We start from the raw sequence: 11,098 nt of genomic DNA on the forward strand, positions 1-11,098 counted from the left end.
GGGGGAGAGGAGAGCAGGGGGGGAGAGGAGAGCGGGGGGGAGAGGGAGAGCGGAGAGCGGGAGAGGGAGAGCGGGGAGAGGGAGAGCGGGGGAGAGGGAGAGCGGGGGAGAGGGAGAGCGGGGGAGAGGGAGAGCGGGGGGGAGAGGGAGAGCAGGGGAGGGGAGAGCGGGAGCGGGGAGAGGGGGAGGGGAGAGCGGGGGGGGAGAGGAGAGCGGGGGGGGAGAGGGAGAGCGGGGGGGGAGAGGGAGAGCGGGGGGGGAGAGGAGAGCGGGGGGGGAGAGGGAGAGCGGGGGGGAGAGGGAGAGCGGGGGGGGAGGAGAGGAGAGCGGGGTGGGAGAGGAGAGCGGGGTGGGAGAGGAGAGCGGGGGGGGAGGGGAGAGCGGGGGGGGGAGAGGGAGAGCGGGGGGGGAGAGGGAGAGCGGGGGGGGAGAGGGAGAGCGGGGGGGAGGGGAGAGCGGGGGGGAGGGGAGAGCGGGGGGGAGGGGAGAGCGGGGGGGGAGGGGAGAGCGGGGGGGGGAGGGGAGAGCGGGGGGGGGGAGGGGAGAGCGGGGGGGGGGAGGGGAGAGCGGGGGGGGAGGGGAGAGCGGGGGAGGGGAGAGCGGGGGGGGGAGGGGAGAGCGGGGGGGGAGGGGAGAGCGGGGGGAGGGGAGAGCGGGGGGGGAGGGGAGAGCGGGGGGGGGGAGGGGAGAGCGGGGGGGAGGGAGAGCGGGGGGGAGGGGAGAGCGGGGGGGGAGGGGAGAGCGGGGGGGGAGGGGAGAGCGGGGGGAGGGGAGAGCGGGGGGGGAGGGGAGAGCGGGGGGGGGAGGGGAGAGCGGGGGGGGAGGGAGAGCGGGGGAGAGGAGAGCGGGGGAGAGGGAGAGCGGGGGGGAGAGGGAGAGCGGGGGGGGAGAGGAGAGCGGGGGGGAGGGAGAGCAGGGGGGGGGAGAGGAGAGCGGGGGGGGAGAGGAGAGCAGGGGGGGAGGAGAGCGGGGGGGGAGAGGAGAGCAGGGGGGGGGAGAGGAGAGCAGGGGGGGGAGAGGAGAGCAGGGGGGGAGAGGAGAGCAGGGGGGGGGAGAGGGAGAGCGGGGGGGAGAGGGAGAGCGGGGGGAGAGGAGAGCGGGGGGGGAGAGGGAGAGCGGGGGGAGAGGGAGCGGGGAGAGGGAGAGCGGGGAGAGGAGAGGGGGGAGGGAGAGGAGAGCGGGGGGGAGAGGGAGAGCGGGGGAGAGGGGAGAGCGGGGGAGAGGGAGAGCGGGGAGAGGGAGAGCGGGGAGAGGGAGAGCGGGGAGAGGGAGAGCGGGGGAGAGGGAGAGCGGGGGGGAGGGGAGAGCGGGGAGAGGGAGAGCGGGGAGCGGGGAGAGGGGGGAGGGGGAGAGCGGGGGGGGGAGAGGGAGAGAGCGGGGGGGGGAGAGGAGAGCGGGGGGGGAGAGGGAGAGCGGGGGGGAGAGGAGAGCGGGGGGGGTGAGAGGAGGGGGGGGGAGAGGAGAGCAGGGGGGGGAGAGGAGAGCGGGGGGGGAGAGGAGAGCGGGGGGGGGAGAGGAGAGCAGGGGTGGGGAGAGGAGAGCGGGGTGGGGAGGAGAGCGGGGGGGGAGAGGAGAGCAGGGGGGGGAGAGGAGAGCAGGGGGGGGAGAGGAGAGCAGGGGGGGGAGAGGGAGAGCGGGAGGGGAGGCGGGGAGAGGGAGAGCGGGGAGAGGGGAGAGCGGGGAGAGGGGAGAGGGGAGGGGGAGAGCGGGGAGAGGGAGAGCGGGGAGAGGGAGGCGGGGGGGAGGGGAGAGGAGAGGGGGGGGAGAGCGGGAGCGGGGGAGGGGGAGGGGAGAGCGGGGGGGGGAGAGGAGAGCGGGGGGGGGAGAGGGAGAGGGGGGGGGGGGGAGGCGGGGGGGGGGGGGAGGGGGGGGGGGGGGGGGGGGGAGGGGGGGGGGGAGGGGGGGGGGGGGGGAGGGGGGGGAGGGAGGCGGGGGGAGGGAGGGGGGGGGGGGGAGGGGGGGGGGAGAGCGGGGGGGGGGGAGGGGGGGGGAGGGAGGGGGAGCGGGGGGGGGGGGGGGGGGGGGGGGGGGGGGGGGGGGGGGGGGGGGGGGGGGGGGGGGGGGGGGGGGGGGGGGGGGGGGGGGGGGGGGGGGGAGAGGAGAGCGGAGGGGGGAGAGGAGAGCGGGGGGGGGGGGGAGAGGAGAGCGGGGGGGGGGGAAGAGGAGGGGGGGGGAGAGGAGAGCAGGGGGGGAGAGGAGAGCGGGGGGGGGGAGAGGAGAGCAGGGGGGGGGGAGAGAGGAGAGCGGGGGAGGAGAGTGGGGGGGGGAGGAGAGTGGGGGGGGGAGGAGAGTGGGGGGGGGAGGAGAGTGGGGGGGGAGAGGAGAGTGGGGGGGAGAGGAGAGTGGGGGGGAGAGGAGAGCGGGGGAGGAGAGTGGGGGGGAGAGGAGAGCGGGGGGGGAGAGGAGAGCGGGGGGGGGAGAGGAGAGCGGGGGGTGGAGAGGAGAGCGGGGGTGGAGAGGTGAGCGGGGGTGGAGAGGTGAGCGGGGGGGGGAGGAGAGCGGGGGAGGAGAGCGGGGGGGGGAGAGCGGGGGGGGAGGAGAGCGGGGGGGGGGGAGGAGAGCGGGGGGGGGGGAGGAGAGCGGGGGGGGGGGGGAGGAGAGCGGGGGGGGGGAGGAGAGCGGGGGGGGGGGAGGAGAGCGGGGGGGGGAGGAGAGCGGGGGGGGGGAGGAGAGCGGGGGGGGGAGGAGAGCGGGGGGGGGAGGAGAGCGCGGGGGAGGGAGAGCGCGGGGGGAGGGAGAGCGAGGGGGGGAGGGAGAGCGAGGGGGGAGGGGAGAGCGAGGGGGGAGGGAGAGCGAGGGGGGAGGGAGAGCGAGGGGGGAGGGAGAGCGAGGGGGGAGGGAGAGCGAGGGGGGAGGGAGAGCGAGGGGGGAGGGAGAGCGAGGGGGGAGGGAGAGAGAGTGGGGTGGGGGAGGAGAGAGAGTGGGGTGGGGGGGGAGAGAGAGTGGGGTGGGGGGGGAGAGAGAGTGGGGTGGGGGGGAGAGAGAGTGGGGTGGGGGGGGGGAGAGAGAGTGGGGTGGGGGGGGGAGAGAGAGTGGGGTGGGGGGGGGAGAGAGAGTGGGGTGGGGGGGGGAGAGAGAGTGGGGTGGGGGGGGGAGAGAGAGTGGGGTGGGGGGGGAGAGAGAGTGGGGAGGGGGGGGAGAGAGAGTGGGGTGGGGGGGGAGAGAGAGTGGGGTGGGGGGGGAGAAAGAGTGGGGTGGGGGGGGGAGAAAGAGTGGGGTTGGGGGGGGAGAAAGAGTGGGGTGGGGGGGGAGAAAGAGTGGGGTGGGGGGGGAGAAAGAGTGGGGTGGGGGGGGGAGAAAGAGTGGGGTGGGGGGGAGAAAGAGTGGGGTGGGGGGGAGAAAGGGTGGGGTGGGTTGGAGAAAGAGTGGGGTGGGGGGAGAAAGAATGGGGTGGGGGGGAGAAAGAATGGGGTGGGGGGGAGAAAGAATGGGGTGGGGGGGAGAAAGAGTGGGGTGGGTTGGAGAAAGAGTGGGGTGGGGGGGAGAAAGAATGGGGTGGGGGGGAGAAAGAATGGGGTGGGGGGGAGAAAGAATGGGGTGGGGGGGGAGAAAGAGTGGGGTGGGGGGGGAGAAAGAGTGGGGTGGGGGGGAGAAAGAGTGGGGTGGGGGGGAGAAAGAGTGGGGTGGGGGGGAGAAAGAGTGGGGTGGGGGGGAGAAGGAGTGGGTGGGGGGGAGAAGGAGTGGGTGGGGGGGAGAAGGGGTGGGGGGGAGAAGGAGTGGGGTGGGGGGGAGGAGTGGGATGGGGGGGAGGAGGAGTGGAGTGGGGTGGGGGGGGAGAAGGAGTGGGGTGGGGGGGGGAAAGAGTGGGGTGGGGGGGTGGGAAAGAGTGGGGTGGGGGGGAGGGGAGGGGTGGGGGGGGAGGGGAGGGGTGTGGGGGGGAGGGGAGGGGGGGAGAAGGAGTAGGGTGAGTGGGGGATGGAGTGGGGGAGTGGGGGGGTGGGGGGTGGAGGGAGTAGGGGTGGAGGGGGGGAGGGAATGGGGGGGAGGTGGGGGGAGGGGAGGGAATAGAGTGTGGGGGAGAGAGGGATATGAGTGGGGGGAGAGGAGAGTTTGTCAGGGAATGTGGGGGGAGAGTGAGAGGGGGTGGGAGATAGGGTGAGGGGGTGATTATTGGGTATTTGTGTGGGGGCGGGTGGGGGGACTCTGAGGGAGCTGATGGAATCCCCCTCCTCCTCCTCCTCCTCCTCCCGGGGGGGGAGACACTGAGGGATCCCAGGAAAAATCAGAAGGAAGTTCAAAAATAAATATCCTGTCGAGCGAGGGGAGAGGCGGTTGGAAATTAATCTGGAATGTCAAATATAGATTGGAAGTTGGGAGAAGGCCAAAGTTTGCAGCTCCCGAGGACCGACAGTGAAATGGTAAAATGTAAATGACCTCACCTTCCGCTCGACTCCAACATGGCGCCGCCTCAAAAACCGCACGGGAAAGGAGCTGCGCTGCGACACCCAGCGGCCTGAACCGCTCACTGCAGAAGGACATGGATAAGCAGAGGATGCCCACACTCAGCCACACACTCTAATTCAACTTTCCATCCCTATTCACCTCCAAATCTAACTCAGTTTTCAACCTACTCTAACCCAAGCTTCGACCTCTACTCACCTCCAACTCTAAACCTCAAACCCCTCTAACCCAGCTCTTAACCCCCACTTACCTCCAACTCTAAACCTCAAACTTCTCTCACTCCACCCACCTCCGAATCTAAACCTCAATCCACTCCAAAAAACCCTCAACTCGCAGTCATCTCCAACTTTAAATCTCAACCCAATCTAACCCAACCTTCAACTTCCACTCACCTCCAACTCTAAACCTCAATCCAGATCCCCAACCCTTACCTTAACTCTCAACCCACCACTCTCCACTCAAAGCAATCTCACCCCCAACCTCACATCAACTTTTCTGCCTTCAGACTTCTGCAGCTCAATGAACTGCATCTGGTCTTTCAATCAAACAATTTTCAGCCTTCTGGATTCAGTACAGAATTCAGCAATTTTAGTCCATAATCACTCCTCCTTTTGCTTCCAATTTTCCTCTTTTATTCTGTTTCATTTTCAGTTAACAGCTATTTATCATTCTGCTACATGCACCTGTTCTCGATATATCATTTTTTTTCTTGTCCCAATACATTTAATAAATGATTTGGATAAAGAAGGCATGGTTGGTAAGTTTGCGTACAACACCAAAATGGGTGGCAATGTAGGCAGTGAAAAAGATTTTCTAAGATTAGAAAAGTATCTTGATTAATTGGGCTGAAAAATAGCAGTTGGAGTTCGAACTGGATAAATGCAAACTATTGTATTTTGAGACAACAAACAAGGGTAGGGCCTATACAATTAATGGTAGGGCCTTGGGTGGTGTACGACCTGCCTCTTCGTCGGATATGTGGAACAGTCCATCTTCCGCAGCTACACTGGCCCCTCCCCCCACCTTTTCCTCCGCCACATCGATGACTGTATTGGCGCTGCCTCGTGCTCCCACGAGGAGGTTGAACAGTTCATCCACTTTACCAACACTTTCCACCCCGACCTCAAATTCACCTGGACCGTCTCAGACTCCTCCATCCCCTTCCTAGACCTTTCCATTTCTATCTCGGGGGATCGAATCGACACGGACATTTACTATAAGCCGACCGACTCCCACAGCTACCTAGACACAACCTCCTCCCACTCTGCCCCCTGTAAAAATGCCATTCCATATTCCCAACTCCTTCGTCTCTGCCACATCTGCTTCCAGGAGGACCAGTTCCAAAACCGTACCACCCAGATGGCCTCCTTCTTCAAGGACCGCAATTTCCCCCCAGACGTAGTCAACGATGCCCTCCACCGCATCTCTTCCACTTCCCGCTCCTCCACCCTTGAGCCCCGCCCCTCCAACCGCCACGAGGACAGAACCCCACTGGTCCTCACCTACCACCCCACCAACCTCCATGTCCAGCGTACAATCCGCCGTCATTTCCGCCACCTCCAAACGGACCCCACCACCAGGGACATATTGCTCTCCCTTCCCCTATCAGCGTTCTGAAAAGACCACTCCCTCCGTGACTCCCTCGTCAGGTCCACACCCCCCACCAACCCAACCTCCACTCCCGGAACCTTCCCCTGCAACCGCAAGAAATGCAAAACTTGCGCCCACACCTCCCCCCCACCCCCCCCCCCCCTCCCTTACCTCCCTCCAAGGCCCCAAAGGACACTTCCATATCCGCCACAAATGCACCTGCACCTCCACACACATCATCTATTGCACCCGATGTGGCCTCCTCTATATTGGGGAGACAGGCTGCCTACTTGCGGAACGTTTCAGAGAACACCTCCGGGACACCCGGACCAACCAACCCAACCACCCCGTAGCCCAACACTTCAACTCCCCCTCCCACTCCACCAAGGACATGCAGGTCCTTGGACTCCTCCATCGCCAGACCATGGCAACACGACGGTTGGAGGAAGAGCGCCTCATCTTCCGCCTGGGAACCCTCCAACCACAAAGGATGAACTCAGATTTCTCCAGTTTCCTCATTTCTCCTCCCCCCACCTTGTCTCAGTCAAATCCCTCGAACTCAGCACCGCCTTCCTAACCTGCAATCTTCTTCCTGACCTCTCCGCCCCCACCCCACTCTGGCCTATCACCCTCACCTTGACCTCCCTCCACCTATCACATTCCCAACGCCCCTCCTCCAAGTCCCTCCTCCCTACCTTTTATCTTAGCCTGCTGGACACACTTTCCTCATTCCTGAAGAAGGGCTGATGCCCGAAACGTCGATTCTCCTGTTCCTTGGATGCTGCCTGACCTACTGTGCTTTTCCAGCAACATATTTTCAGCCTTGGGTAGTGTAGTAGAACAAAGGGACCTAGGGGTGCAGGTACCTAATTCTTTGACATTTGCTTCACATATATAGGGTGATTAAAAAGGTATTTGGCACACTTGCCTTCACTGCTCAGTCCTTTGAGTTGGGAAGTCATTTGAGGTTGTACACAACATTGGTGAGGCCTTTACTGGAATCCTGTGTCCAGTTCTGATCTCCCAGTTATAGGTTGGATATTACCAAGCTGGAGAGGGTTCAGAAGAGGTTTACCAGGATGTTGCTCGGAATGGAAGGTTTGGCTTATAAAGAAAGGCTGGGTAGGTTTGGACTTCTTTCACTGGAGCGTAGAAGGTTGAGAAATGATCTGATAGAAATTTATAAAATAAAATGAGAGGTATAGATAGAGTAAATGGAGTTATCTTTTCCTTAGATTGGGGGATTTCAAGACAAGGGGGCACAATTTTAAGAAAAGAGGAGAGAGATTTTAAAAAGACAGGCTAATGTTTTACACAGATGGTACTTTACATATAGAATTAGTTTCCTGAGAAAATGGTGGATACAGGTACAATGACAACATTTAAAAGACATTTGGATACATACATGAATAGGAAAGGTTTGAGGGATATGGGCCAGGAGCCAGCAGGTGGGATTAGTTTAGTTTGGTATTATGTTGGGCATGGACTGGTTGCACCAACCCGTGCTGTATGACGGTTCCCTTTTGTCATTTAATGTCTTATCTCTGTTTTCTATCCTATCACAGTCATTTGCTTTTTTGTACACCCCCCTTTCAATTCCTTAAAGCTGTTACATTTCTAACTTTTTGAACTGTGATAAAAAGTCACAGACGTGAAGTGCTAACTCTGTATCTCTCATCACAGATAAGAACAAAAAAAAATGAAAACGGGAGTAGACCATCTAGCCCTTAAGCATGCTGTGCCTTTCAATGTGATCATAGCTGATAGTAAGCTCTAATTGCATATTCCTGTTTATATTGAGTTGGCAGGTCAAGTTGCAGCTGTACAGGACATTTGTTAGGCCAGTTTTGGAATACTGCATTCAACTCTGGTCTCCCTTTTACAGGAAAGATGTTGTTAAACACGATAGGGTTCAGAAAAGATTTACAAGAATGTTGCCAGGGTTGGAGAGTTTGAGCTATTGGGAGGAGTGGAATAGGCTGGGGCTATTTTCCCTGTAGCATCGGAGGATGAAGGGTGACATTACAGATGTTTGCTAAATCATGAGGCGCATGGATAAGGTGAATAGCCAAGGTTTTTTCCCCAGGGTAGGGGAGTCCAAAACTAGAGGGCATAGGTTTAAAGTGATTAGGGAAAGATTTTAAAAGGACCTAAGAGGCAACTTTGTCATGCAGAGGGTAGTGTGTGTGTATAGAATGAGCTGGCAGAGAAGGTGGTAGAGGCTGGTACAATTACAACATTTAAAGGGCAACTGGATGGGTTTAAAGGTCGAGGCATATTGGCCAAATGCTGGCAAATGGGAGTAGATTAATTTAGGATATCTAGTCATTGTGGCCAAGTTGGACCAAAGGGTCTGTTTTAATGCTATACATCTCTATGTCTGTATGACTCTCTATGTCCCTAAGGGACCAAAACGTTGCTGTATCATGGTCTTAAATGTATTCAGTGATGGAACATCTATAAATCTCTGGGTAGAGAAGTCTCAATGATTCACAACCCTTTAAAAATATTCTTCTTCACCTGGGTCTTTAAAGTTTGATTCTTTACCAATCACGTATTCTAGATTCCCCACTCACTCAAACCTCTGTTTACTCTGTCAAGCCCTTCTCATAAATCAACATAATCACCAAAGTTGTACATACTACTCCACCAAAGCAATCTTTACAGTCTATTTTGTTGATCAACATGTTACCAATCCAATGAGGAAAGGAGCAATGCTGGAGAATGAAATGGGGTTAATGAAGCCAGTTTCACTGGGTGAGCATCTGGGACACGGTCTCCATAATATCATTAGGTTCAGAGTTGGCAGACATGAAGAAGCTCAAGGAACAAATACATGTCTGGGAAGTGCTAGTTTGAATTGGTTGGAAAGGATCTAGGGAGAGTGAAATCAAAACTTAGTGTGCAAAACAGTAATTGTACGATAGGAGGTCATCAAAAGAGGTAGGCTTAGGTACAAAATAGATACATTCCCAATCGAGGGGTGGAAAAGAAATAAACTCAAAACTAGAGCTCCCTGGTTACCTCAGGATACAGAGATTAAAATGAAGCATACCAAGGAAGCAAATGACAAATTCAAAGTTCACAATGTAGTACAGCTGAAACTGAACAAGAAATTATGAAAAAGGTAATAAGAGGAGTAAAGGAAGGCATGAGAATAGATTCACAACTAACATAAAAGGTTTTTCATAAACACACAACTAGTAAAACAATAGTGAAAGACAGATTTAAGAAAGGTGGTGTCTTAGTAGGATTATTGTTGGATGTGTAATCCTGACAGCTGGGCTAAAGATCTGGGGAAAACAAAAAAATGCTGGAAATCACAGTGGGTCAGGCAGCATCCATGGAGAGAGAGCAAGCTAAGTCATCAAGACTCAAAATGTTAGCTTGCTCTTCACCATGGATGCTGTCTGATCCCCTGGGATTTCCAGCATTTTTAGTTTTCAGTACTGTACAGACTCCAGCATCTGCAGTAATTTGCTCCCATAATGTTCTGTTAACAAACTTTGAATTAAAAGCTATAGTTATCATCAGTTGTTGTAAAAACCAATTTGGCTGACAAATGCTCTGTAGGGAAGAACCTCACATTGTCTAGACGATATGTGATTCCAGATTTATAGCAATGTGATTAACTCCTAAATGCCTTCTAAAAGGCCTAGCAAGCCTCTGAGCTCTGAGGTTCTGTGTGTGGTGCTTGGTGGCAGCAAGCTGATAGTGGGACTGACTTCTGGTTCTATAAGTCTCTGCCTTACACAGATCTCAGCAGCCAGAAAAAAAATTAGAGGGAATGCTGCTAGCCAGCCATTCAGTAATATCAAACCACTTCTAAGTCTAGTAAAAGGAAGGAAACTGGACTGTCTAACAAGCATCAACAAAGGCACTGGCGTCAACAGAACACACAACCTTGGTAACCTTTTAAAATCCTGTTTATTAACATTTCAGTGTTTGTGTTGAAACTGGGAGAACTGTTACACAGACTACCTCATGCAATTCTCAGTCATAGATCTTCTCACAAAATCTTATCTTACACAATATGCAAGCTATCATCATCATCACTATCCCTGGGTAGGTGGCACCATCGTATGCAGTTGAGAGGGTGTTGCTCTAAGGGTGTTTAACAAAGATTCTGGACTCCAAATCTCATTGGATCAGGTCAAACATAGGCATGGAAACCTCCCATTGGTTACTGCATCCCAGCTTCCCACTCCTACCCTAGATGAACAACCAATAACCCACCAGGCAGAATATCACTTCAAGGATGCACCAAGGGTGGCACAGAATTTACTCCAGATTATACATTTCAAAGTCCATCATCAAAAGAGGCTTAGTAGCACCATCACTGTTTGAGCTTGTTAGGTCCTAAAGGATGTAGCTGTTGGATTGGATCTACAGCAGGTAGTGTGGGAACCAAAAAGTGGGGAAAAAAAACTTGACCTCATCTTACCTCTGCCTGTCACAGATGCATCTGTCCATTATAACATCAGTAACAGTGACCACCACACAGTCCTTGTGCAAATGAAATCATATCTCCATGTTGAACACACCTTCCAATGTGTTGTGTGGGACTCATTGTGTTGAATACAATACATTTCAAACAGATTTAGCAACTCAAGACTGGTCACCTGTAAAGTGCTGTGGCCATCGGCAGCAGCAGAATTGTATTCAACCACAATCCATTAATTCTGGGCACAGCATATCCCCCACTCTACAATTGCTATCAAGCCAGGGAATCAACCCTGCATCAATGAAAAGTGCAGGATGGCATGCCATGAGCAGCAGCAGATATACTTACAAATGAGCTCTCAACTGATGAAGGTACATCACAGGACTAGATGAATGCCAAATATTGGAAGCAGCAAGTAATTTGCATAATTGAGCAATCCCACACCCAATAGATCAGATCTAGGATCTCCAGTCCTGCCAGTTGTGACTGGTGGTGAACATTAAAGAGTACTTCGCAGAAAGTAGCTCCACAAATATCCCCATCCTATATGATGGGGAAGCCCATCACATCAGTGCAAGATACAAGGCTGAAGCATTTGCAGCAATCTTCAGCCAGAAGTCCTGATTGGACAGTGCATCACAGCCTCCTTCTGAGGTCCCTAGA

At 56.6% G+C, this 11,098-nt stretch overlaps 1 protein-coding gene across 17 annotated transcripts in view; it reads right to left on the bottom strand.

The window, feature by feature from the left end:
- The window catches only part of LOC140482183 (ferroportin-like), a 72,395-nt gene extending 67,967 nt beyond the window's left edge, over positions 1-4,428 (bottom strand). For 14 of the 17 annotated variants that reach the window (XM_072579229.1, XM_072579220.1, XM_072579227.1 and 11 more), the window contains exon 1: positions 4,380-4,428. The gene's annotated coding sequence lies outside the window, so the exon portion shown is untranslated. The remainder of the gene's footprint in view (positions 1-4,379) is intronic. The other 3 variants (XM_072579230.1, XM_072579225.1, XM_072579222.1) reach the window with 2 other exon arrangements.
- Positions 4,429-11,098: the final 6,670 nt, after the last annotated feature.

Source organism: Chiloscyllium punctatum, chromosome 10, assembly GCF_047496795.1.
Source record: "Chiloscyllium punctatum isolate Juve2018m chromosome 10, sChiPun1.3, whole genome shotgun sequence".
NCBI classification, from domain to species: Eukaryota; Metazoa; Chordata; class Chondrichthyes; order Orectolobiformes; family Hemiscylliidae; genus Chiloscyllium; species Chiloscyllium punctatum.